This window comes from Leopardus geoffroyi, chromosome C3, assembly GCF_018350155.1.
Source record: "Leopardus geoffroyi isolate Oge1 chromosome C3, O.geoffroyi_Oge1_pat1.0, whole genome shotgun sequence".
In the NCBI taxonomy this organism is placed as follows: domain Eukaryota; kingdom Metazoa; phylum Chordata; class Mammalia; order Carnivora; family Felidae; genus Leopardus; species Leopardus geoffroyi.
In genome coordinates this window covers 46,716,938-46,744,236 of record NC_059338.1, presented here as the reverse complement: position 1 = coordinate 46,744,236, position 27,299 = coordinate 46,716,938, and the positions used below count along the sequence as shown (strand labels likewise).

The window sequence follows — 27,299 nt, the reverse complement described above, 5'->3', positions numbered from 1 at the left end:
GGCCACAGCATCAAGAAAGTCCTGTAATCAGCCATCAAACCATATGGTAGTCAACAGTGAAGCCCCTGTCACTTTCCACTTCTTTCGGTCTCCTAGCTTCTGCTCAGTGAGATCCATGGATGTATTCAATTCCAGAGGCTTACCCTAATGGAGTTTCCAAATTCAAACAATCCTAAGACAAGATACACTTAATGCCTCGACCCCCACATTGCAGCATCCGTATTGAGTCATTCTCGCTGCTAGGATGTTACCCAATACTGACCACTGGTTTTTCCATATTATGTTCCAATTTGCCTTTATTGCTAATCAGATACAGCTGACATTAGCATATAAATATCATCTAACATTATCTAAAATGTATTCTGTTAACAGCAACGTGTAAATAAGGAAATTGTTTTAATCTCTTTTCCTATCAACAATAAATTGAATATATATTTGGGAGTCACAATAGGATGAGCACTATATAAGAGATTTGAAAGCTGTTATCAGGCTACTGGTATAAAATTCTGGGAACCTCCTCCCCATTTAAAATATTACAAGCATCCTTCAATACATGGTGACTACTTTTCAAGCATTAACATGGTAGAAGGAGACGTTACTGACCACTTTACAAAGTCAGCTTAGCATATAGATTGACAAATCTGTGTTAGTAACTGCCTATAATCTGTTCTTCTTTTGGGTCTCTCAACTTTCCATCTGTCCAGATAGTGACACATTCCATGATCATGCTAGACACCCTTCCTTAAGCAGGAAACAAAACGGAATTTTTCTGGTCAAGGCAAAAGACTTCCTTACTCAACTGGTCCCAATTTTCCCTTATGTCAAACTTAGTCCATTAATTCATGTCTGGATTCTGACTCCTGGATACATTCATTACACAGTCTCACGGGCTCAATATTGCTAAAGAAAAACAGCATTATCACAAAGTTATGGAATACACAGTAGTATGTGAAATTAATAATAAACAAATCAAAGTGGTATTCTGCAATATAAATAAATAAATAAATAATTTCGCCAAGAATTCCAGACATCTGCAAGTCTTAGGTGGCCAAGTTGCAAGAAGTGACAATCTGTAAGAATAGCAACAGCCTCAAAACTGAAGGGTCGTTTTCACAGATAAACAGGTTGGTAAAGCTAATGGCATTGCTGTTAGTTATATTTCATGGGTTAGCGTATGTGCATTTTTAAAGTTAGAGAAAACAAATAATTGCATAATATGGTCACTAACTTGTACGGAGCACACTAAGGTCGGTTTTTCCCCTAAGTTGCATACCTAAAATAATAAAGTTGGCAGTAAGATCTATACCTCTTGCTTTTAAAAATGCTTTTAACACTAGCAAAATCACCCCCACAGCAAATACTCTAAATAACAGAAGTAGAGATTTGAAATTCGTATTCAAAATAAAGTCACTCTTTCATCTACATACTCCCTGGAGTGCCTTGTACGTGTGAGTACAGTTCTAGGCAGTGTGGATAATAAAACATAGCATCTACTTTCAAGAATCCAAAGTAACTATAGGCACTTACAATCCCATAATGAAAAATAATAACTTGTTCAATTTGCAAACAATTGATATGCCTGTTTTTTATATAAAAGAACCTAAATTCGAGGACTTGACAGGTCATTTCTCATCCCACTTAATAACTTGCCCCCATTTCTTCATGGTCTATGTCAAACAATATGTTATTGCTAATTAGATCATTCTTGCGATACCCTCCTTCAAAATTATCTAGTGAGTGTTTTTGAGTGATCCATCAATGATTGTAAGTGCAAAATTACTGAGGTACAAAGCTCTTTAATTTGCCATTGGTGTCAAGCATGTTTTTTTCTTGTCTAACCAAAAAGATTGTTCACCTTTTTTTTTAAGCAAGAAAGCCTCATATTTTTACCCTCTACAACCCCTAAATTATTCTAGTTTTATAATAATATTTAATAAATACTAAGTGCAACGCTATAATTAAAAGACAACCTCCTAAGATATTATAAGTAGGAAAGATAAAATAGATGCGTTTGTTGCCAAGTGAGTCCTCAGTGGCTAAATGACTTCACCAAACACAAAATTTGTCTTCTATTAATAAGATTACATTATTGTTAAATAAGAAGCATGAGCTTCCACTATATCTAGGTAGGACTGGGAGTGATTTCCCCCCAAAGAACTCAGCTTTAATTGTTTATCTATTACTAGCATTTATTGTACTGTGAAAACCAGTATATATTGGGAAGTTTCCCCCCACCCCTGTCTCTAGCACTAATTTTCAGCTGTATATGAAACATGTTCAGAGAAACATAATCCATTTAAAAGGCAAGAGAATCAACAGTTAAGTCAGAGACTATGGTCATCAACGATTGTTTCAGAAGAGTACCCTATCAATTATTGGTTTAAGGGAAGAATACAAGACACAAATTTGAAAGCCTCTTCTCTTTTGAAATTGTCAGGTTGTGTATCTATCTCTCTTCAAATTAGAGGTTAAACTTGATGGTTCATATCTAAAATTTCTTCTTCTGCTTTTTTGGAATTACAGCTTATCATTCAGAATAATATGCAGTATCTTCAGCAGTGAATCAAAAAGTGCCACAAATGTAGAAGTCATATGTGAGCCAGACATGCTCACATGAACTAACAACATCTTAAACTCCACTACTGGCTTCTCTGTGACTTTGAGTAAACTCCATATCCTATACATCTACTCATCAATTCTTCATGACTTCTCCAGGATGTATCTAAGCTTGGTTTTGCAGCCATTTCTGTTTCATTTCCCACTGTGTGCATTTCCTCAGTATACATTCAAGGTAAATCAAATGCAGTATAGCAAAATTATAACAATTTACAGAAGAGCAATCTCAGGGTTCAAATCCAAAAATAATGCAAAAGGATAAAAAAAATTTCTATTAAACTGTAAATTATGGTTTTATTATATATAGACTGGTAAAATGTATGCTTCATACCATAATATATAAAATTCCTTATAAAATTATTCCCCAGGATTTTGGTCCTCCCACAGGAGTCAATCCTCTGGAAGTCCATTTGTTATTCAGCACTGGAATACAGCGCCACCTACTGGTAATTGTAGATCCATCTTCTATATGCTAGACTTAACTAAATTTATTTTCATCAAAGCTGACCCAAAGCTATGTATCCTTACAAGAGTAATTAGAATTTGTTTTTGCTTAAAATGTGCCCCAAAATAAAATTAAATAGAAGTAATTTTTCTAGTACACTGTTTCTATTCTGGCTTATTTATATTTTAACTAGGCAGTCAAATAAAGTCTCAGTAATTTACCCTGTTCCTATGCACCCCCATTTCAATTTTAATAAATGAACAAAATTTAAATAATTAAGTATATATACATGTATATGTATGTGATTCATTCATTCACAAATATTATTAAGCACCTACCTTTTACAGACCATGTCCTATGTTAGGTTCTAGGAAACACAATTGAGCAAAGTAGACATGGACTTACAGTATAGTTGAGGCACAATAATTAAACAAATCCTTATTCAGATATCACTATCATTTCAATCAGATGCAGTAAGGAAATCATCAGGAAATGCTTTCATGAGGAAAGCATGTGAAAGTGTGCCCATGTACACTGAGTTAGAGAAAGCTCACACTAGTTATCTCTGTGAAACTACAGTATTGTGTATTTGGAAATTTTATGCTATGTATTTTCTCTCTTACATAAAAAAGGAGCACTCATTTCCAACTCACTGAGCACGATGCATATCAATGAAGGAATAAGTGTGTGTGGGTTTGTGAATATACGTAAATATATTACAAGCAAGTGACAATATTGGGCTAATTAACAGCTAGCGGATAACTAAATTGCCAAAAACATTTTCAATACTTTCCCTTAATTATTCAATTATTCTTATTTCATGTACAAATATATGAACTGTTTGAAAAGCCTAATATCTGCACTAAACATTTACCTTTAAAAATTCATAATGTGAGGGGCTCAGTCAGTTAAGCATTGGCTCAGTTGGTTAAGCGTCCGACTTCAGCTCAGGTCATGATCAGCTCGTGAGTTTGAGCCCCATGTCGGGCTTTGTACTGAAAACTCAGAGCCTGGAGCCTGCTTCCAATTCTGTGTCTCCCTCTTTCTCTGCCCCTCTCCTGCTCACACTCTGTCTCTGTCGTTCAAAAATAAATAAACATTAAAAAAATTTTTTAGGGGCGCCTAGGTGGCTTAGTCAGTTAAGCGTCCAACTTCAGCTCAGGTCATGATCTCGCGGTTTGTAAGTTTGAGCCCTGAGTCAGGCTCTGTGCTGACAGCTCAGAGCCTGGAGCCTGCTTTGGATTCTGTATCTCCTTCTCTCTCTGCCTCTGCCACACTTGCAGTCTGCCTCTCTCTCTCTCTCTCTTTCTTAAAAATAAATAAATATAATTTTTTTTAAATTTAATTCACAAAGTGGGCTCAGTAATGGGAAACAGATCATATATAGAGACCTAACTTCTAGTATCTCAAATATTATGGGTTTTATAACCAATAGATAAGAAGAGAATGTGAAAAAGCTAAAAGGCATTTCAAATAAGATCACTTTAATTTTTCTTGGAACTGCATGTGGCAAGACATCTTTTTTTTTTTAAGAAACAATCCCAGTAAGTCAAAATTATATTTATTTTTTCATGACAGCTCTTAAAATGGTCCAGTCTCTTCTATATGTGTTTTCCACGGGTTTGAGTACAGGTATGCTTTTCAGTCAAACATATCAAATATAATAGTAAAATTATTTCAGTAGAAATATATTAAGAGGCTTGCCATTTGCAACAATGTGGATGAAACTAGAGTGTATTATGCTAAGCGAAATTAGTCAGAGAAAGACAAATATCATATGACTTCACTCATATGTGGAATTTAAGATACAAAACAGATGAACATAAGGAAAGGGAAGCAAAAATAATATAAAAACATGGAGGGGGCAAACCATAAGAGACTCTTAAATACAGAGAACATACTGAGGGTTGTTGGAAGGGTTTTGGGTGGGGAGATGGGCTAAGTGGACAAGGGGCATTGATGAGGGCACTTGTTGGGATGAGCACTGGGTGTTATATGTAGGAGATGAATCATTGGATTCTACTCTTGAAATCATTATTGTACTATATGCTAACTAACTTGGATGGAAATTAAAATTTTTAGTTTAATTTAATTTAATTTTAAAATCTTTTAAAAATGTATTGAGAGGAAATTGGCCAAATAATTTAGACAGGACATAGCAATGAGCCCATTCACCAAACACTCATTCCTTTCCTTCCTTATTATCATCACTTGTAATATTGCCCTAAAAATAACAATATATTACTAAGCAGATGTAAATTTTTTATAAAGTTGACCATCTGAAACAACTATGTACTACTTAGAGATTAGCTGATGTGGTTACTAAAAGCTGACTACTCTTACTCTAACAGGATCTGCTTTAAAAAGAAAACAACTGACCTTCATAAACATTATTAAATCTGTCTCCAGTTTTCTGTAACATCACCATTTGTACAGAAATGCCCTAGAAATTAGTTCATCTCCTTAACTGAGACAACCTTAAAATATCTAACAAGTATTAGGAAGAAAAATGTGCAAAAATAATTCCAAGAAGGAAGGTCTTGTAGTTAATTCAGTACGTTCAGCATTTTCTTTCAATCTTTTTGTTACACAATCCAGTGAAGGCTTGTGCTTCTGTGTTTATACATACATTTACCTTTTCAGAGCAAGAGAGAGAGAGAGAGAGAGAGAGAGAGAGAGAGAGAGAGAGAGATCACACTGCCCTTTCTTTCCATGGGAAAGATCTATGGGAGAAACAGGTTACACCAACAGACCCTCACACTTTTTTCTGTTTCAAGTAGCCTGATAAATGGAGAATACCACACATCATAGCCCTAAATAGATACGTGCATTTTAATAGAAGCACCCACTGAGGGCGGGACACACAGATTTCTTTGAGGAGCCTGAATAAAAGAAACTACTCTGTCCCTTAACAACCCCTGCTCAGATTGAGAACCCCAAATGACTTTTTTTAAAGCATTTTTTTTCAAAATTCTATAAAACTATTCCTATCTTAAGTCCTAAATGTAAGGACATGTGGAAATGAAATCAACAAATAGACTAAAACTCATGGATACACACAAAAAAATTGAGATTGAATTTCATGACACTTGAAAAACATTTCGTGACAAACTTAACTTGTTTGAGAGACTGGGGGTGTGGGGTGTTTTTTAATAAGCAAATGCAGATGTTGAGGGAAAAATGTTTAGTTTTTTGACACTGTTCTTTGCTAACAAAATTGCAAATGTTTTCCATAAGCAAACAGTGTTGAAATGTCTGAATATTTTTTTCTTAAACCACCACCCAGCTGAACTCTGAAAACGAGAATTTACCAATTTACTGTTAATGAGCTTATACATTTAATATTTTCTGACCAATATTTCTTTGTATAACTTTTAAATTATTTTCCATGCCTTTATAAATTTAAATAATTATGGGAAGAATTCATGGTCTTGCCATGTTGTACACACATATACACACACACGAACACACACTAAGTTGGTATTTGTTCAACTGTCACTCTTTAGGAACATACTGAAAGTTGTTCATAAACAGATTATGGGATGAAATATTTCATTTTACTCCATACAGCAGTTTGGACCCATCTTCATGTAATGTCCAGAACTACCCATGTGTAAGTATTCACTGTCAAATCAGAAAAAATATGCAACAAGAAAAACACTGATGCAAGTATATTTAAGTTCCATTTTCAGTCATTACTGTGATACCTCTGAATCTTTTTATTGGACTAAATATTTTTTCCCTTTTAAACTAAAAATGTTCATTGATTATATTTGATAAGTTTCACTTCCATCTCTTCCCATACTCTGTTTGCAGAATACAAAATTGTTCAATCAGTAGGACAACTTTCTAAATGCAGTTGTAACACAGCAGCCCTATCAAAATACTAAGAATTCATGGATCAATGGAAACACTGACAGATGAAAGAGGACCCAGGTTGAATAATTTAACTGCAGACTATGTCTCCCTCCTCATTCCATTAAACAGGTTGACAAAGACTCTTGTGTTTCAGTGCTAAAACCAAAGTATCAAAAGATTATTTCTCAATTATCAATACTCCTTGAAAAGAGCTTCAATGATGAGCTTATCTTTCCAAGAGTTTATTTCCTCACCTGTAATCTCCTCACTAGATAAGACTTACAATAAGTAAGGCCAAAGGAATTTCAGATTACAGAATAAGAATTGGTACCAAGGAGAAAAATAATACCATAAGGATGACCTAATTTCCCCAACAAATATTTTGAAGTTTCTACTGGGTAGTGGTAGGAGTTTGAAGTACTTCAAAAAGTATCTTAAACCTTTCAGAGTGGTGAGTAGTGACTGAAAGTAATTTACTATAAATCTTTTAAATGCAGACAAGATCTAAATACTTTTGGAGTACTTCATACCTGGCTAATCCCAACATCCATTTATCAGAAAATATGTTAAAATTCTACTTACTATTACTTCCAGAAATGCGAACTGTGCAAGGGTAAGGATCACCTTTTTAGCAACATTATTTTCCTATCTTCATAACCCAACCGAATACAAAATGCATAATAGGGACTTCAGGAATGCCTGAAACTATTACATATATGTATATATAATGCCTATGAATTTCCAGTGATGTATATATATATAATCACATGTGTGTATATGTATACATGTATGTATATATATAATCATATATACATATATACATAATTGTTAATGGAGTAAAGAAGAAGAAAACACATTTTATTAATCATGAGTATCTTAAAGATTCTTACTAATAAAGCTTAATAAAAGAGACTTTCAAAATTAAAATTCTTGGGGAAAACTGCCAAAATCTGTTTCCCAGAAAATGTCCTTAGTCTCCAACCCTGTCTGTAAAATGGGGTTTTTACTATGGTGAAGGAAAATGCTTGGCTCTTTCTTATTCTTAGACATATGGTAGGGATGAAAAAGATGTTAATAAAGTGCTTATATGTCCTTTGGGGGAAAAATTCTATACCATGTGGTATCATAAGGTAAGTCAAATATAATTTGAGAAAAGGTAATTACCCATTTGAATCCTTTGGCTCCGGATCATAGGAAAGGCGGGTGGGTAATGTAACCTTGAACAAGTATCTGGTATAAATTAATAACTATCCATTCCAAAGAGCTAATCCATTACGTACTGCCTATTGCTATTTCCCTTGTGAATAGTTTTGACTTTTGTAAGAGTTGCCCAAAAGATCCATGTTGGATGCCATCACATTATTAAGGGTCAAAGAAAGAAATATTGATCTGCCAAGAAAAATGGAACAGTTAACCTCTCATGTCATTCAGATGCCTGAAGAGTAGAGAAGGTCAAATGTTGAAGGATTCCCTTATTTCATATTGTTTATCAAGTCAGACTGAACTATAATATGAAATACAGATGTACGTTTATTCCCACAAAAAATAATTTTGTAGGAAGCACCACAACCCATTCAAAACTTTAATAAGTTTCCATAACACAAGTAATAACAAAAACAGAAATAAATTGTCAGTTTTTAAGTGATCTTTCAATTAATTATTTTTATAATTATTTGGAAATTTCAAAACAGAACTGTCTCTAAACATCCAAAAATTGGATCAGAAAGCTCCATGCCTTAAATGTTTTAAAGCAGAATATTTGTCACTTGAACATTTGAGCATACTAATGTTTCCAAGATATTTTAGAAAACTAGTAAAGTTATACCACTTAATTCGTTATCTCTTATCTTTCAGATTTCAAGGGGAAAAAAAGTCTTGTTATAAAATAATTTTTGAAGAAAGGATCCAAAGTAAGGATATAAAATTCACAAACATGAAGGAAGTGATACTAAAGACAGGAATGCAAAGTTCATTCTCACAAATTATAAATAATGTTGGAAGGCTTATTTAAAGGAGATTTTGAATCCTAACACCAAAATAAAGTCACCCAAGAGTAGCCTTTTGGCTAAAACTTGTCTTACTCTCAAATATGCGTGTGTAAAAGCATGTGTGCATATGGGTGTACGTATCCGTGTGCACATGTGTATATTTGGTTTTGACTGTGTATGTATATGAGCAAGTGTAAACATAAACAGTGTGTACACACATGTATTTGTAGGTTAGTGTGTGAGTGTGCATGAGTACTTGTGTGAATCTGTGTATATGTATGTAAGTGTACATGGACACGCATGTGTATGATGTGCTTGTGCGTGTGTACATGTGGGTACACATGTGAGTGTGCTAGTTCACTTTCCTCAATTAGATTTATTCTTCATGTTCTGAGAAGCAATCTTATTTGTGAACTATGTAGAATATCTAACAGCTAAATAGAGTCAAAGTATTACATGCAACTATTGGGTAGAGGAGTGGCAGGATGATAAAGTCTGAATATTCACTCTTTGGTACCAAAATATAATCCTTTATTTTACAAGGACGATTTAATCTGCAACAGGAAACAGTCAAACTGAAGTCACATGGAAAAATTTCCATATCATTCAAGGTTTTTGAATGTTCCTAAGTCATTTAGATAAAGACTTTCTTCTAACAGAAAACCTGTTTTAGCTTCTCTTACAATCTTCAACATCCAAGTAGCTCAAACCATGCCTCTTTTTACGAATTACTATTGTAATCAAGTGCATGATTTTAAGTATTTTCAACCAGTGAGGAAAAAACCCAATTGTTTCACAGACGAAATGTTAAGAAAAAAAATTGTAACACAGGAAATGAGAATGGGAAGCCTTTCCTAACAAGGCTAATAAGTCAACCCTCTCAATATATTGCCTGCATCAAGCCACATCAAATAAAGTACACATAACCAAAACACAGTGGACATTTTACTTATGTCCTCACAATATTACGGCAATACAAATCTTCAGAATGGGTTACATTTAATTTTCAAACTCTGAAACATAAAATGACCCTTTCTAAGAAGACAATTTGCAGAAGAGAAATGAAGCAAGAAACAATGACAGTGTATGTGAGAGATGCTTGGTAAATACTGCTGAATGAAACTTCTGCTGTTGGACCTGCTATATAACGTAAATCTGAGAAAAGCACTCCCCAGACAGCAGAAGCAGAAAGCGTACTGGCTAAGAATGTGGGCTCTAGAGTTAGACCACATTCAAATCCTCTTTATCTCTCTGTCCAAGCATCTAACCTCGTACTGCCAGTTTCCTCACCTACAAAATAACAGAACCACACTGTAGAGTTATTGTGCATTTAAATGAGTTAAAACAGTGATAAATGGTATGTAATAAGCTCTCAGTAAAAGATGATGATGATGATGATGATGATGATGTCAAGTTTGTTGTGCTTGGATTCACTCCACAGTCAGCTCTTACTTCCTTCAGCTAGAATGACTTTTCTACAATGGGGAATTTTTTCCCAAGAATAAAAATGACAGGATTCTCTTTTGTTAGCCCATTTTGTTAATAGAAAATGAGCCATGCCACAATCATGAATATGGCACTAAATAGTAATGGTTAAGGTACATATTTTGCCTGCACCAGCATCAACTCAACTATTGGCTCTACCAACACATGAGCATTTCAGGGAGAACACACACCTGACATGCTGTACTACCCAAACAATCTTCAGGAATGCCTTTTGTACTTCTAACAATGGGTCAGACTTAGACATAGGGGGTAAAAGACAGAGACAAAGATTGAGATGGAGAGAGAAATAACATGTATGCTACAGCAAAATCCCATTTTCCCAGAATAAATTCTCAAAAAGATCAAATGATTAAATTTTTTTCGCAAAAATAAGATATTTCCCTAAGGATTTTTTTGAAGGAGACAAAATACACGTTCCTTTTTTGTTCTTTATTAAATGAGGTATGACAAAAATCAACAATGCATCAAATAAAGTTTGGAAGTGTCCACCAAATTTTATCTGATAATCAGTTACTTTCAGTTCACACATAAAAAAATTGACAGTTCTACCTAAATGTTATTAGGTAACAACGACATTTTTACTATTTCCTAAGGTAAAATATTTGACCTTCAACCTCTCCACTTGATAATTGTGGAATGGGGAGTGCAAAACTGTCAGCTGTTCACTTCATAAGTATATTTGGGGGATTGGATTACTAATTAAAAAATACTTTGAAAATATGATACAAAATATTATAAATTCTACTATAATTGTAACTGTGAAAAGCATTTTAATGTCTTTAGAATAAGAAAGATGTAATTATATCTCACATACTTTTCTCATACCCTAATCTAAAGCTAGGTAAGGGAAACTCAACAGTCTACCATAAATTTAAGGAACATCTACCACCATAATAATTTTTCCCCACTGAAAATCTAATTGAAATGATTCAGGGTACAGTTTCCAATAGAACCTCTCAGATGTACTATTCCTTCCAGATGCTAGGCTCATGCATTTCTAACCAATGATAACAAGTCAATAGGGAACTAGTATAGTTAAACAAAACAAAACAAAACACAACACTAGGTCAATAGACATTACTTCAATACGATGCACATTCTTTCCAAAAGCAGGAATCTGTAGACTCACCATAACACTCTAAGAACCCTCTGAAGTTTAGAGAGCCGGGACTTAGGAAGACTATTAAAAAAAAAAAAAAAAAAAAAAGAACTGCTACAGTCAGGACAGGAAACAATTAAGGCATAAATAAGAATTTTGGCAGAATCAGGTCAAAGTTAGGACACATTTAAGAAATGCCCTAAAGGTGAGACTAACAGATGAATAATGAAATAATGGGTGAAAATGAGAGTAGGAGATGTATTTGATGCTAAAATAACCCATTTTCAAGCACATGAAAGCTTTGAGTTGAAAGTCATAAAAGTGTTTTTAAGCATTTACAACAAAATTTCCTAAGGACTTTGGGTTGTGGGGTTCCATGGCCACTCCTGAAATCTTCCAGGAGGTGAAGATGTACTATGAATGTGAGATCAATCAGCCTTTCTTTTTCTTTAGTCAGTGAAGCACTCTTGTGATATTCACAAGAAAAAGATCTAGATATTTTAATTTAGGTAATAAGCATTCTGGAACACTGTCAAACAGACAACAACTCAGTAAACATCAGAATCACGGTGACTTCACTTATAATGTGAAAAGCAGTCAAAGCTTCAGTAAGCAGATATTAGACCAACTGAGGGTGTGTTAGCATGATTTTTGTGCTACTCAATGGCTAATTATTAGTGTTACTCACTTTTGGAATTATATAATGTACAATATCATACTTTCATTACTAAAAATTTACTTTGAAAGCATAGAGTATATGGTGTGCATTCTTTAGCAATCTCAATTTTCAAGTGAACATAAAAAATACATTGACTTTGGGGCACCTGGGCGGCTCAGTTGGTTGAACATCCCACTTGGGCTCAGGTCATAATCTCACTGTTCTTGAGTTCAAGCCCTGCATCTGGCTCTCTGCTGTCAGCACAGAGCCCACTACAGATCCTCCCTCTCCCTCTCTCTCTGCCCCTCCCTGCACTCTCTCTCCCTCTCCCAAAAATAAGTATTTAAAAAAAACACACCCTGACTTGCAAACTCTTGTGACCCACCTGGTTCAGGAAGTGTGGGAAGAGATAAATAAAAATTATGTCTTTTTTCTGTATCCATTCATGTATCTGGGGCTCCAACAGAGATATTTCAAAAAATAAAGAGAAAGAATTTACTTCTGTTGACAGATAACTTAAGAATCCAAGAAGACTTATTCTGAGGACAACTACTAAGTGATAGCCAAGAAGCAATGACTAAAGTTTGCTGAATCCCAGAACCTTGGATCAGAAGGAAACTTGGATGTCATCTCTTCCATCTCTGTTTTATAGATGACAAAGCTGAAGGGTGGATTTACCCAACTTTTCACAACTAGTGGGCATCACAGGAGAGGGTCAGAATGCTTTAACATAAATGAAAAAGATGGGCATAAAAAGCAGTGTCTGTAGTATAAGAAAATTTTAAAACAACTGGAATTCTACTTAATTCTACTTTCCTCTCTCTAAGTAGGTATGGATGGACTATTCAAAAGTACCTTTTCTGCCTCATCCTTTCTCCGTCTCATTCTTTTTATTTATATATTTTAATTTATTTTTAAATGTTTTTATTTGAGCTTTACACAGTGTCAGTATCGTAGCCACCGAGGTTTATCCGAGGTGCGATTATTGCTAGTTGAAAACTTTCCCAATGTTTTTGAGTAGAGTTGACATACAATGCTATATTAGTTTCAGGTGTAAACATAGTGATTCGACACCTCGGTACGTTTTGCTGTGCTCACAAGTGTAGCTACCACATGCCGCCATACAACGCTATTACAGTACCGTCGACTATATTCCCTGTGCCGTATGTCTATCTCATTCTTTAAATGTTGGAAGAACATTGCTGCTAGAAATCTGTATTTCAACTCCTTTTCTTTTTCCCACCCCAAATTCTTTTGGAAGGTAAAACTGACTGGAAAAAAATGTTATCAAAAACAAAAATAATGGATCTTTCAGTTTAAATGACCAGATGTTGCCTCCATTCCACAGATAAAATATTCATCTTTGTTTCTATAGACTTGAGTTACAAGAATAAGTGTTTATAATGAAATTCCTTTATAGTTATAAAAATGTCTGTCTTTCTATCTATCTATCTACACACACACACACACACACACACACACACACACACACACACACACACACTTGAAGAGGATTATGAAAGTTAAAGTATGTGTACAAGAATTTAGCTTTCTTTTTATTTCTTATCTCATTTTTACTCTCCTAAATCATTTCCTCCTCATTTCCTTGGTTCTGCTAATTTTAGTGAAGGCACTTAATAAAAAGGGCATTTCTTTTGTGTAAAGGTCACTTTGGGGGTGCTAAGAAGTTCACAGAAAATTCTGACATTACTCTTCCTAAAGGTTGGTGCAAATAAGCAATCAAATTCTAGGAACCAAAAAGAAAAAATGAATTCCAAACATGCAGTAGGAGCCTTACTTTCTGGATTATTCACTCTCTCTACTATATATATTTAAGATTGATCTCCTCTCTCTTTCCCATTAGATTTTTTTTCCTGCCACTTTTTTTTTTAAAAAAAATTGAGGTATGAGGGTTGATGGGGGGTGGGAGGGAGGAGAGGGTGGGTGATGGGTATTGAGGAGGGCACCTTTTGGGATGAGCACTGGGTGTTGTATGGAAACCAATTTGACAATAAATTTCATATATTAAAAAAAATTGAGGTGTAATTGACATGCAACATTATATTAGTTTCAGGGATACAACATAGTGATTCAATATTAGTATACATTGTGAAATGATCACCACAATAAGTCTAGTTAAGAGCCATCCCCATACATAGCTACAGACTTATTTTTCTTGTGATGAGAACTTGTAAGATCTACTCTCCTAGCAACTTTCAAACATGTAATACAGTATTATTAACCAAAGTGGCCATTTAGCTCTTAAATCTTTCACATTTCTCAAATTTAAACAAATAGAAAAACCACCTCCCTGTGCCCCTTATTCTCCTTCACCACCTATTTTCTCTTCTCCTCTATACACAAACTTGTCAAAATATTTGTCTATGCTCACCATTCCCTCATCTCCCCTTGAAGCCTCAAATTTTAGCCAAATTTGGCTTCTTCCTCCCAACACTTCACCAAAAGAGCTCTGGGTCAAGTCACCAGTGACTTTCATCACACACTCAATCAAATAAGCGCTTTTCAGTCCACATCTTGAAAGATCTCTCAACAGCATTTGGCATGACTCCCTCTATCTCGAAGCACTCTCTCTGTCCCTAGTGACCTTGACAAAATATTGTCCTGATTTTTTCCCTCCTCTTTTATCATTGTTTCTGGGTGTCTCCATTACATGTTCATTCTTCCTTACTTGGCCAGTAAAGATTCTGCGGTTCTTAAAGACTCATCTCTAGGCCACCTTATTTATAGTTTCCCTAGCTGATCTCATCCATGCCAATGAGTTCAGTTCAAACATATGCAATGGTGACCCAGAAATGTACATCTGTAGTCTACACATTTACTAAAATGTCTCTATGTTACACACAGTTCAATATGTAAAAGAAATATTTATGATTTACCTCGCCCCTCAATCTAGTTCTCTTCCACTGTCCCTCATCTCATAAAGTACCTACATTCATCCAGCTGTACAATACAAAAATTTAGGAGTTATTTTTTAGCCCCTCCAGCCTCATTCCTCCATCACCTAAACCATCGCCAAACCCTATCCATTTTGCCCACGAAACAACTCCTGAATCTTTCCACTTTTCCTTATCTCATCAACCACCTTAGTGCTAGCAGCTACCTCTACCATCTTTTACGTCTTAGAGGACCTAGACTATGGCAACAGTTCCTAACAGTTCTTCCATCCATTACTATGAGCTCTTCTCAACTACACTCCCCCCCAGGGAGCCAAGGCTATTTTTCTAAAACATAAATCTGACTACATCATCTACCAATTAAACCTTCTAGCAATTTCCTACTGTTTTTAGGATAAAGTTGAAGCTCTTAAAGCACTGACTAAATACAATGTCCCTGCATGATCCGGCTTCTACCTACTCCTCCAGCAATTCCTAATTATTTCCGTATCTTTCAGCTTCTCTTACACACCTTTATTCAATAGGACCTTTCCTTTGTGTCCTTACTCTAGAGGGTTCTCCCTTCTACCCTCTTTTCTGGTTAAGTCGTATTCCTCCTTGGCATTGAATTCTGCCTTCACTACCTTGAGAAAGTCTTGCCTGAATGCCTCAACTATATCATACTCTCTAAGTTACATTATACATTTTCAACTGTTTGACTATTTAATCAATTTTGGTCACTCCACAAGACTGTTAGCCAAAGGGAGAGGGACTTCATCTGTTTTTGCTTTTCGACCATCCCCATGCCAAGTGAGGGCCTAGCACGTTATGGAAGCAATATTTGTTGAATAAAAGAGTAAATGACCAAACTAGAAACTCAGAGCACTGAATTATCAGAACAACCTGGAGTTTCTGGAAAATTCAAGAAAAAAAAATGGGAAGAAAAGTGTATCCAGTCATTTGGCTGTTATTTTTCCAGAACATTTCTTTTTTCTTAGCACGCAAGTGATAATATCTTAGCCAACTGGCTTTTTCTATTTCGGCGCTCATCACTAACACGAATCATTCTGAATTACTGACCAAACTCTAAACAGGCAAGCCTTTCATAGTAGCAGTACATGATTTCCATTCAGTAAGGAGTTGTCCTACTCAATTCAACCAAAAACAAATATCGTCTCCTGTCTCCCAAGTATTCACCAGGTGCTATGCCTCTGTGCCTATTTGTTTTGTTGCAGTGATTGTTTTGTTTTATTTTTAAATGTTTCCAAACCAGTTCATCTTTTGCTTTGTGCAATGTCATTTACTCTCCTAGCAGCCATACAAATCTGCTGTATTTTCCACAAAAATAAAATAGAAAGAGAGGTTATCAAATATTCATGTCTCACTCATGGCCTAACGTATTTTCAGTAGGTGACACTTACTTTCTCTTTAACATAAACCATTCATAAAGAGTAGAACATTTCATAAAATTGGATACGGTTAATTCAAATACTTTGACACATGGAAATTTTTACTACAAGTTCTAATTCATTTGCAAAACAACAGAAACATGAAATAACTAAAGTTGTCATTATTCCATTTATAATTATTCATAAGATTTCCAACAATTTAACAAGTACCTACTATGTAATAGGTGCTTATCACTAATCTTTAAAACAGCTAATATTATAACAAATGTAATATAAATTAGTCATACTTACAGAAGAAAAAAATCTAAGCTTAGAACTGTTAAAGGCTATACAGATGAGGATGATTTCTAACACATAGTTAAAAATAAGGCGCCATAACTATGGCAGGCATCACTAACATTATTATTATTCATTTAGTCAGTCAACAAATATTTAGTGAATGTTTATTATATGCTAGACCTTGGGATACAATAGGGAACAAAACAGACACGGTCCTTCACCTTCATTGAAGTTACTTAACGTATCTTTTTTTTTAATTATATGTTTTTAAATTTACATCCAAATTAGCATATAGTGCAACAATGATTTCAGGAATGGATTCCTTAATGCCCCTTACCCATTTAGCCCATCCCCCCTCCCACAACCCCTCCAGTAATGTATCTTTTAAAACCTGTAAGAGGAAGAAATCAGTGTTGCAATTTAAAAGGGACCCCCCCGCCCCCCCCCCCCCCCCCAGGGCAGATGGATGGCTCAGTCTTTTGACTCTCGATTTCAGCTCAGGTCCTGAGATCTGAGTTAGGCTCCACCCTGGGTGTGGAGCCCACTTGAGATTCTCCCTCTCCTCTCTCCCTCTTCCTCTGCCCCTCCTCTGCTCACACTCTCACTCTCTCTCCCCCACCAAAAAATAAATAAAATAAATAAAATAGAAGGGAAACCCCAAAACCTCAGTTCTTTAAGTAGTTCTTAGTTCTTTTTCTAGGATTGAAGAGGTGAGAAAATTCTTATTTTTCATATGCTGGACATGTTCCTCTTTATGACCTATAAATATAAACAGAGATCACATCTTTTTCTGAGAACTTTAGGCAATGAGGAGAGATCCCCACACTCAAGACATTCCTATGAGGAACTGTAAAGTAGAATTTGGCACCCAAATGCTCATCATGACTTCTTGAGTTGCGTCCTTGGCATGAGGGCACCAAATGCAGTATGTTACTACAAGGTCATTTCAACAGTCAGAAATTGATGATTTGTAATACAACCAACTCAACGTGCAGCTCCTTGGGGGAAAAAAAGGTTTCTCTTGGGAAAAGATTCTAAAATGATTCTTTAATTTATTTTTTTAGGATTCTGTGATTATATGAAGTAACAAGATAAAAATGCACATTTCTTGGACAGCCAGGAAACTGAAATATTTGGATTGGCAACAGAAAGTTATAAGTAAGTCAAAGGCACTATAGCTTCTGTCAGATAGTGGCCAATTACTATGGGAAAGAAACTTCACAATCTCAATTATGACCACTCCTACCTTTCAAAGTCTATTTATTTGACATTCAGTCGTGGGACCATTTTGTATAAAGTTCAGTATGGAGCACGCTTATTAAGGTATGCTTACTTCTTTCTAATGCAACGTACACAAACATTATTCCTTCAACAGAAAGCCAAGATTTCTAGCTGCTCCCCAGAAATAGAGAGTGGATTCTAATGGGAAATGGAAACAATTTCAGACCAATATAAATCTTCCAAAAGTTAAGGTTCTAATCTAAAAATTCCTACTAAAGTTCTAATCTAAGAATTCTAAATATAGTGGTATTGCTTTCATTTTCCTTACAAAAGTCATATTTTGGCCATGTTATTACAACACTTTTTTTTTTAATCAGTGTCCTGCATACATTCAATAAGGCATGACTAAATACATCATCTGGGTCTGGGAATATGGCTGCATTACAAACTTGTTAGAGTGTCCATGCTACAGCACCCTCCTTTTAGAGGGAGAAAACAAAAATGACAAGAATATGTATCAAATAAAGACAAAACACTGGATCATTGAAGCAAATAATAACACTTCCCAGAGCTGCTGAATTATAAAGAAGTCACAGATATCAAGAAATGGCATTGGCGGGGGTAAATTAATGCCATTAGTGTCAGAAATTATTAGCATTTGGAATGCATAGGTTTTACTTTTCTAATTAAACACAGTTAATGGCTCAACTTTTTTTTTTTTTTTTTTTTTTTTTTTTTTTTGTGGCTCAACCTTTTGATAGTTCTCAACAAAAACTTAACGTACTGGTTCTGAACCAACTTTTAGGTCTGCACATAGACCATCTGCACGAGACACTCCAATCAGTAAATATCTCACATTACATGCAGTGATTCTCAAATGATGGAGAGAAAGAAAATGTAATGCTTAACCCTCAGGCGGAGTGCACCAGAATCTTCCTGGACATACATATTATTTCAAAAATGTCCCTCTAAAACCTGGATGATTTTTTAAATGCTTTCCTTTCCCCTGTTTGTTTGTTTATTTATTTATTTATTTATTTATTTATTTATTTATTTATTTTTTGAGAGAGAGAGAGTGAGTGTGTGGGGGGTGGGGGGCAAAGAGAGAGAGAATCCTAAGCAGGCTCCACACTGTCAGTGCAGAGCTCAATGCAGGACTCGAACTCACAAAATGTGAGATCATGACCTGAGCTGAAACCACGAGTCAGACACTTAACTGACTGAGCCACCCAGGTGCCCCACCCCTTCCCCTGTTTAAAAAATTACTAATTTCAATATTTGCTATCACTATTCTTTTGACATCAATCAGCACTTAAAATGTTAGTTTAAGCAATTCTTAAAGATTTAGACTATACGGTCCATGCAAGCACAAATAATTGCTCGTTATTAACATGGTGATGGCCCTTAACCAAGAGAGCCAACCAATGTTATCACTATCTTCTGAACTGTCCTTCTAAAATAACTTCTAGGGGTTCCTGGATGGCTGAGCCAGTTGAGCTTGAGTATCTGACTTCAGCTCAGGTCATGATCTCAGAGTTCAAGAGTTTGAGCCCCGCATAGGGCTCTCTGCTATCAGTATGGAGCCCACTTCGGATCTTCTGTCTCCCTCTCTCTCCTCCCCTTCCCTCACAACCTCTCAAAAATAAATAAACATTAAAAAATAAAATAACTTCTATTGTATATGTTTTGAATTGTTGTTACTGCTATTTTTTCATATCTATTTACTCATTTTTATACCTTCATTGCCTGGAACACACATTCCACTTTATACAATGCATTTTATAAATGTTTATTCAATTAGTCAATCCATCTACCCATCAGCACTCTTCACTCTCATCTGGGCTTATCCTTGAGTGAAGCATATCCCAGAGCAAAAGAGACTAAATCACCTATTCCAAGCTCAGGATTTACATGGGTTTGCTTGAACTATTTAGGATTGTCCTCTACATTTATGATGTATTAAAAATTACAACATTCAATCTGAATATATGAACCAATCATGGCTAATTTAGTCCTTCTGAGTACTCCAGTTTTGTTGTGTTTTCTTATACAAAGACATAAATATACTCAGGAAGCTAATGGTTCAAAAATTACTGAATAAAATCAGCAAAAAAAGTATTTGGAAAAAAAGTGAATTCATCTGGTTTTAAGCATTAATTAAATTTTTGTTTCCAAACAAGAGGTATAACAACAGTTAACTGTAATGTCCTAAGTCTCTTTTCTAGCTTTCTTGACTACAGCATCAGAAAACTACAAAGACCCTTGGCCAATGATTTGGTTTAGTAGCTACAGAACACAGTTTGTACTGACAAAATTAGAACATTAGTAGGAAAGCAAACTGGTATCCTGTCTCTTGAACCACATAAAAGCTTACACAGCATTATGAAAGGAAAAGATAGGATAAAATAGAGAGGGAAAGTATAGGACCTGAGGTCCCCAGGTGGGGAAAATAGAGAGGGAAAGTATAGGACCTGAGGTCCCCAGGTGGGGAAAAACACATAGAAAACAAGGATCCTTGACTATAGTCCATGGGCATTCACTTTCCAATGTCCCCTTCTCTGCAAAGAGAGCTTTCATACTTCTCTGATCTTACACTCTAATAAACTTTTGCCTGCTGCTCATTCTGTGTTCATCTCTTCATTCTTCAAAGCAGCGAGACAACAAATCCGGGTATTGAGGTAAAAAATCCTGCAACAGCATCAATAAAGTTAAGATTTAAGGCCAGATGTGTTTGTGTCCACTGAGTAGCACTTAATATCTATCTATGGGCTAAGGGGAAAAAGGCTTCTATGCAAACCAGCTGTGCCAACTAATAATAGCTACAAAAAGTAAATGGATAGAGAATTGAAGACATGCTCATAAGAGAATATAGAATAATTTTGGGAATGTAATCTGGCAACCAGAAAAGGCCGAATTTTAAAATAAGGGTTTATTTTAAAAATATCTTCAATGATAAAGATAAGGAGTTCAGAGATTATGAAAAATGAAATTCTCAAAATCCATTTAAATCTCTGCATTAAAGACATACAGCACACTGCTTTTTTTTTTTTTTTAATTTACTTTTGTTACAAGAAATCTTAACTCTCCCTCCTTCCCCAAGCGTGATCTTTGCAAATCTTTCTAAATAATCACAATCCCCCATGTTTCTGATTTCAACTTTACATTTTCTTCAATCCTGCTCTGGGGTTTTTGAAAATTACTTCCATAAAAAGTTAAGTTTACCACAAAGACATCCCTTCTAAGTGCAAATGGGAGCATGTGCTACTTCATCGCCCATTTTTTCCTTGTTGGCTCTGTCCAGATGACAGAGCAGTGAAACCTCCCTCTACACTTGAACTTCTTAACACAATGCACATCACCCCAATATGTGTGGCCAGTTAACATGAGCTCTTTCCACTTCTTTTCTACCTAAAAATTTTTCTGATTCTTACCATACTTTCCTTCCTTTTTGTTGTATTCACATAATAGCAAATATTTATTGAAGGCCTACCATGCGCCAAACACTACAACAGGCGTAAACAAGATGGAGTCTCTGTCCTGCAGCGTGCCGAGAGAGACAGATATGAAAAGGAGCTGTGGATTCCAATATGATAAATGCTCTGCAGGTGGTAAAGGAGCTCACAGGAGCAGCTCCTATATCTGGGGGTCAAGGCATTTAGGTCTAAGTGAAATCCAAAATATGAGCAAATATGAGCAGGTACTTCTCAAGCATGACATTACCACATCCATAAAGATAGATACTTGGAACTGGAAAAGTATGTTTGGAAAAGTCTGAATAGGATAATATGGGAGGTGCACATTTTATGATACAGGTAATAGAAATAAATGATGCTGGACCTTACACACCACCCTAGCCTCTCAAAAGAAGTAAGTGAGAAAGGGCTTCTATGTGATGCCAAGGACTTTCAGAGGAAAAAAGTTAACCATGACTTCGCCTCACCCAGCAGAGTATCACCTCAGCAGAGGGCATTTGGGAATGTGTGGGGCATTTTTTGGTTAGCACAGTGGGGAGTACAACCAGCAATTAGTGCCTGGAGGTCAGGAATGCCAAATATCCTGCAATGCCTGGAAGAGTCCTTCGCTAGGAAAAATTGTCCAACCCTAAATGCTGATGGGGCCCCATTGAAAAAGCACTCCTCTAGGCCTTCATCAAGCCATCAAACAGCCCTTCCTCTCTTCTCTTCTATGCCTCCGGATATGGAGGCCTACCAGTTAAATAAGGTGCCCATATGCAGTTATTAAGAATCACACTGAGAGTCTGAGATTCCCACCAAATTTGTCTTATCACAAAGCTCCACAAGAAGGATAAAGCAGTGGTATGAAAATCAAGCATAAAGACAGTGTTCTGGAAAGAGTCAGTAGCATCACAGTCTACAAAAAAAGGGAAGGAGAATGAGACTGACCAAATCACTGTTTGCTTTGGCAACAAGTATGTTGTTGGCGACCACTGGAGAATAGTAGCTTCATTACAAAGAATACAGGAAGGGGTGATTAGGAAGTGGAAATTTCGAGTAGGTTTAAAATGTGCTTTCAATAAATTTGACAATGAAGGAATGCATGATATTAAAGTAGCAGTTTGAAAGAGTTGTTAGGTTGGAACAGCAAGTTTTTGTTCTTACTGTTTTTGTTTTGATCAGGAGACTTTTTAGGGTGTGGGTGTGTGTGTGTGTGTATTTCATGAATGATAGGAGGAACTGTTTGCAGGGACCAATCGAAAAGGACTGAAGAGTGTCTCAGAGGAATGGAACCAGAACAGATATTTTTGAAGAAGGAAGGATCTGACAAATACTCAAGTACCAAAGGTCTTTAAAACAGAAAGACTGTTTAATGTTGCAGATCCCATAGTTCTTAGCAGGTAAAGCCCAGAGAAAGACAGAAAAAAGAAGGAAAAAGAAAAGAAGAAAGAAAGAAAGAAAGAAAGAAAGAAAGAAAGAAAGAAAGAAAGAAAGAAAGAAAGAAAGAAAGAGAAGCATAGAGTTAATGACTACCCTGGTAAGAAGTAAATTCAGAGATTGTCTCTAACTCTGGACCAGAGGTGTCTTGCCTGAGCCCACAGGAGCTAAGAGGTACCATATAAAATTGCCTCTGCCAACAACCAGGGCAGAGTCACTGAAATTACTAAAAGGTCATCACAAGGTACCTCTAGTGTAATCACAGGGCCACAGTCACAGAAATAACCACTTAGAAACGTGGTAGAGAAAATATCTATGTCATATGTCATCCAATTGCTACAACTGGTGGCATAACTCAGTTAAATGCTATGATGATATTCCTATTGTCTAAGAATTACAATATTATTTTACAACATCACAAAGTAATCAATGTGTATGACATGCTTTAAAATTAATGTAATCAATCATTCTTTATTATATCATAGTGAGATTATGATGATTTCAAAATGTTACTTAAGCATACTGAGGTCCGAATACCATGTCATGCTAAACCTCCCTGGAGTTTTTGCCAGTGTCTCTGTGATTACTAGCTTGTGTGATTACAAAAACTACCAAATTACTAAGACCCCAACAGCTCACTGTGTTCTCACACACCCTTGTTCCTTCCCTTAACTAACAGAAAACCCATTCACCCAGCTGCCAAAGCTAGAACATAAAATATGTCTGTCAAGTTACATTAATAAGGTACCCTGCTCTTTACTGCTTTTTATTGCTTTATAGGTATCAGTGGTGGAAAAGTCGTAACAAATACTATAGATGAATTTTAATTTTATAAAAATAATTTAGGGGGCGCCTGGGTGGCGCAGTCGGTTAAGCGTCCGACTTCAGCCAGGTCACGATCTCGCGGTCCGTGAGTTCGAGCCCCGCGTCGGGCTCTGTGCTGACAGCTCAGAGCCTGGAGCCTGTTTCCGATTCTGTGTCTCCCTCTCTCTCTGCCCCTCCCCCGTTCATGCTCTGTCTCTCTCTGTCCCAAAAATAAATAAACGTTGAAAAAAAAAAAATTAAAAAAAAAAAATAAAAATAATTTAGAATTCTTTGAATTTCTAATGAAAACAAGTGTTAAATGTTTTTATTTCTGTCTCAAAATGTCTAAGAAGCTTAATTTTTCAGAAAATCTTGGGTTAACTAAATATTTTGAATTTGTTGCCTATTACACAGGTATTAAAAGGCAAATAAAAATAATAAAATCCCCATGATTTCTTCAAGCTAAGTATGAAACATTTTTAGTGAATTACTTGAACGATTTTTTTTCTGAAAAATATTTTTTTAAATCTCCATTAAAAAGAAAAATTGCATTTGGGGGCAAGATCATTTCCTCACAAAACAAAACAAAAGCTCTGTTCTTCTAAGAGCAGACTTGGCCATACCAATCTACAGCCCAAGCAAGCTCAGGAAATGTTTTAATGATATTCCACTATCCCTTGAGACATTTAACTTCAGCTCATGAAAATACCAGTGTCTAAGGGATGAAAATTACAATGGCTCCCTACAAAAGCCCACTCTAAACTATGGGGCTAATTTAAACAATATGGCAAAACTCCAACCAAACCTCTAATATAGATTAAAGCATCTATTACTTAAAAGCTGGTCTGTGTGTTTATCTGTCAATAGTAAATTTTATTTCAGGTTCCACATGTTTTACATATTCCACAAAAATAAAAGAAAACCATCATGTATTCTAATGTAATATTAATTTTCACTACCTCTCTCTCTCTCTCTCTCTCTCTCTCTCTCTCTGGGGGGGGTTGAGAAGTGAGGAGGAGGGAAGGCTGGGCACAATGTCTCACATATGTGTGTACAGATATGCTGAATTGAGTATTTTATAATGTCACTCAAATAAATGCATAGACGAAACTATGTCCTCTTTAGGTCCGCTGTGTTGGCATTAGAGAAATGTCAAAACTTTGCAATAATCCTTGAACTCTTTTAAAAACAAAAATCAAAATAGAAGGCAATATCATACATTTCAAACTCATGAAACCAATAGGCTAAAATCAATTAAATTTAATTCACTGAGTAATGGCTTACAGAAGAGAACAAGCTAAGGTGATTTTTAATATAGACAGACTTCTACTCTGGATATCAGTATTTGAGGGTGAGTGGGAGAGAAAGGTTTAGTATATACTAATCCAAACATATACTCTAAATCCAAATGCTTGGGCCAGAACTCCAGCTTCCACTTTGCTGCTATTTGGCCTTCAGTAAGTTACTAGACCTCTCAGAGTTTAACCTTATTCTCTGTAATATGATATATGGTATAAACAAACAAAGACTACCTCACAGGATTAAAAGAGAAAATGCATGTAAGCACAATGAAGGTTAGTTTCCCTCCTTCTCTCTTTCCCAACATTTGCTCCTTCTACCCCAAGAAACACAGGTAAAATATATTCTAGCATTTTGCTAATGGAGGATTTTGGTCAAAGAGAGAATAAGGACTTGCCAAGGAGAACTGAAAAATGACAACGGCCATGCTGAGGATTCTTATGATTTTCTGTACTCTTTGTTCCCACAATGGTGACTCTCTCCCCAACATACTTCCCTGTGAGCTCTCAAAATCACGGCAGTTGATTTTGCAATGTTAGCATACCATGTGCTTTGGTCAAGTGGGCAACCCTGGGCGCTGGGTGAGCTCCTGCCAATCTCTCCGGACTCTAAGTCAGTGTGGCACGCACCTGCCGATCCCCAGTCTCCCAGCCCACAGTAAGAGACCGAGCCAAGCTAGAGTTTAAAGCAACTTCTCAGAAGGGCATTCTGTACTGCCATCCAAGCCCAATCTTAACCTAATTCTTCTCATATGGGATAAAGGGAGTACCCCAGAAGGTACATCTTTTCCATCTGTCTTTTAGGCCAATTTTTCATCAATAAAACTTACATTTCACATGGTGCTCCATGACCTTTTCTCTCTCCTACTCTACCACACACATGCACACATATACCTCATAGGTTCAAATTTAAAGGGACATATTTTAGCTGGTGACATTATACTGAAACTGAGGAAGAGAAAAACAAAACATTGAAAAACAAAAAGTCATCTCATGTTGCCAGAGGCAAGTCAAAAAAGCACGTCCCTTCATTCCATTTAACTTTTAACAAGCCTGAAGGGGGAAAGGTTCCATATGCAATGCTGGCAAATGTAGCATTAGGGTGACACATGGTATACGATATGATGATGCTAACCACAAATGGGTAATTAGGCCATCGCTATGGCCCAAACCTAGATGTTGGGAAAAATTCAATAGTATTAATTTGGTTCTGCCATATTTGATTTATGTAAAAGCTTCATGCTGGCTTGGTATCTGGAAATGTGTCCTTCTTCAAATAGTTTTAACATTAATAATTTGCAGATTGAAATCTGTGGTTAAATACATTTTTAAGAGGGTATTTGCAGCTAGCAAAGGTTTGCACAATGATACATTGCAACTGCTGGAACCAGACTGAGCCATAGAACAGATTTCCAAGGAAGTCAAAGAAAGCCAAGATGCAAGAGAACCCCAGATGAGGCAAAGAGAGCCAAGACGCCATTTTTAATACAAAGCCCAGCCTCCCTTTGCCCATGTGCGTTTCATACTGAAACAAAATTTAAGATTGTTTCTTACTGTCCAAATAGCCCTCTACAAAGAAATAAGTGACAAAAGAAAGGAGTAATTGTTAACGGGGGAAAAAATAAGGCTAAATACAAAATAATGGGCATGAAGAGAAAACATAGAAGAATATGCATAAACACAAGTTCCAAATACTATTTTCTGCATTTCCATGGAAAACCTCATGTTAGGGAAAATGATTTCTGGGCCTTCAATTTGGAAACTAAAAGAGGCCTCTTTGGAGCCAGATAAATAACAACATCATCATGATGTTATAAAATCACAATGCATTCTTTTTCTAAAATACCTCAAAATGTCTTCCAGACATCTTTGTGTTAATCTACATGGGCTTCCCTGACGTGCACATGCAGCATTTTACTGATTGAGGATTTCAATTACAGAAAAAGTAATGACTTGCCAACAATAGCTGATAAGCAAAGACAGGATTAGGCACCAGGTCACCCAATTTATATAACAGATTTCTATCCAGTAGGCAATGCTGTTTTGTTATATTTTATTTTACTTTATTTTTTTTATCTCTATACCCCACATGACACTTAAACTCACAATCCTGAATTAAGAGTCCCATGCTCTACCCACTGAGCCAGCCAGGTGCCCCAGTCAATGCTGTTTTAAAGTCAAGTATATTCACAGTAGAATTAGTTAAAATACCATAAGTGAGGAGAATATATGTGTTTTTAAAACATCCCACTAAAGAAGATGAATCTTTTTCAGAACTCTCCTAGGATTTGTTCATGTTAATGAAGTATTTGATTTTTAAGGACAGGGAGTC

The 27,299-nt window shown here is 35.9% G+C and overlaps 1 protein-coding gene and 1 pseudogene across 4 annotated transcripts in view; one reads left to right on the top strand and one right to left on the bottom strand.

Moving 5' to 3' along the window:
* The window catches only part of HMCN1 (hemicentin 1), a 483,427-nt gene that overhangs the window by 398,286 nt on the left and 57,842 nt on the right, over positions 1–27,299 (bottom strand). The gene's annotated exons all lie outside the window — the stretch shown is intronic.
* LOC123587144 lies at positions 13,102–13,256 on the top strand (annotated as a pseudogene).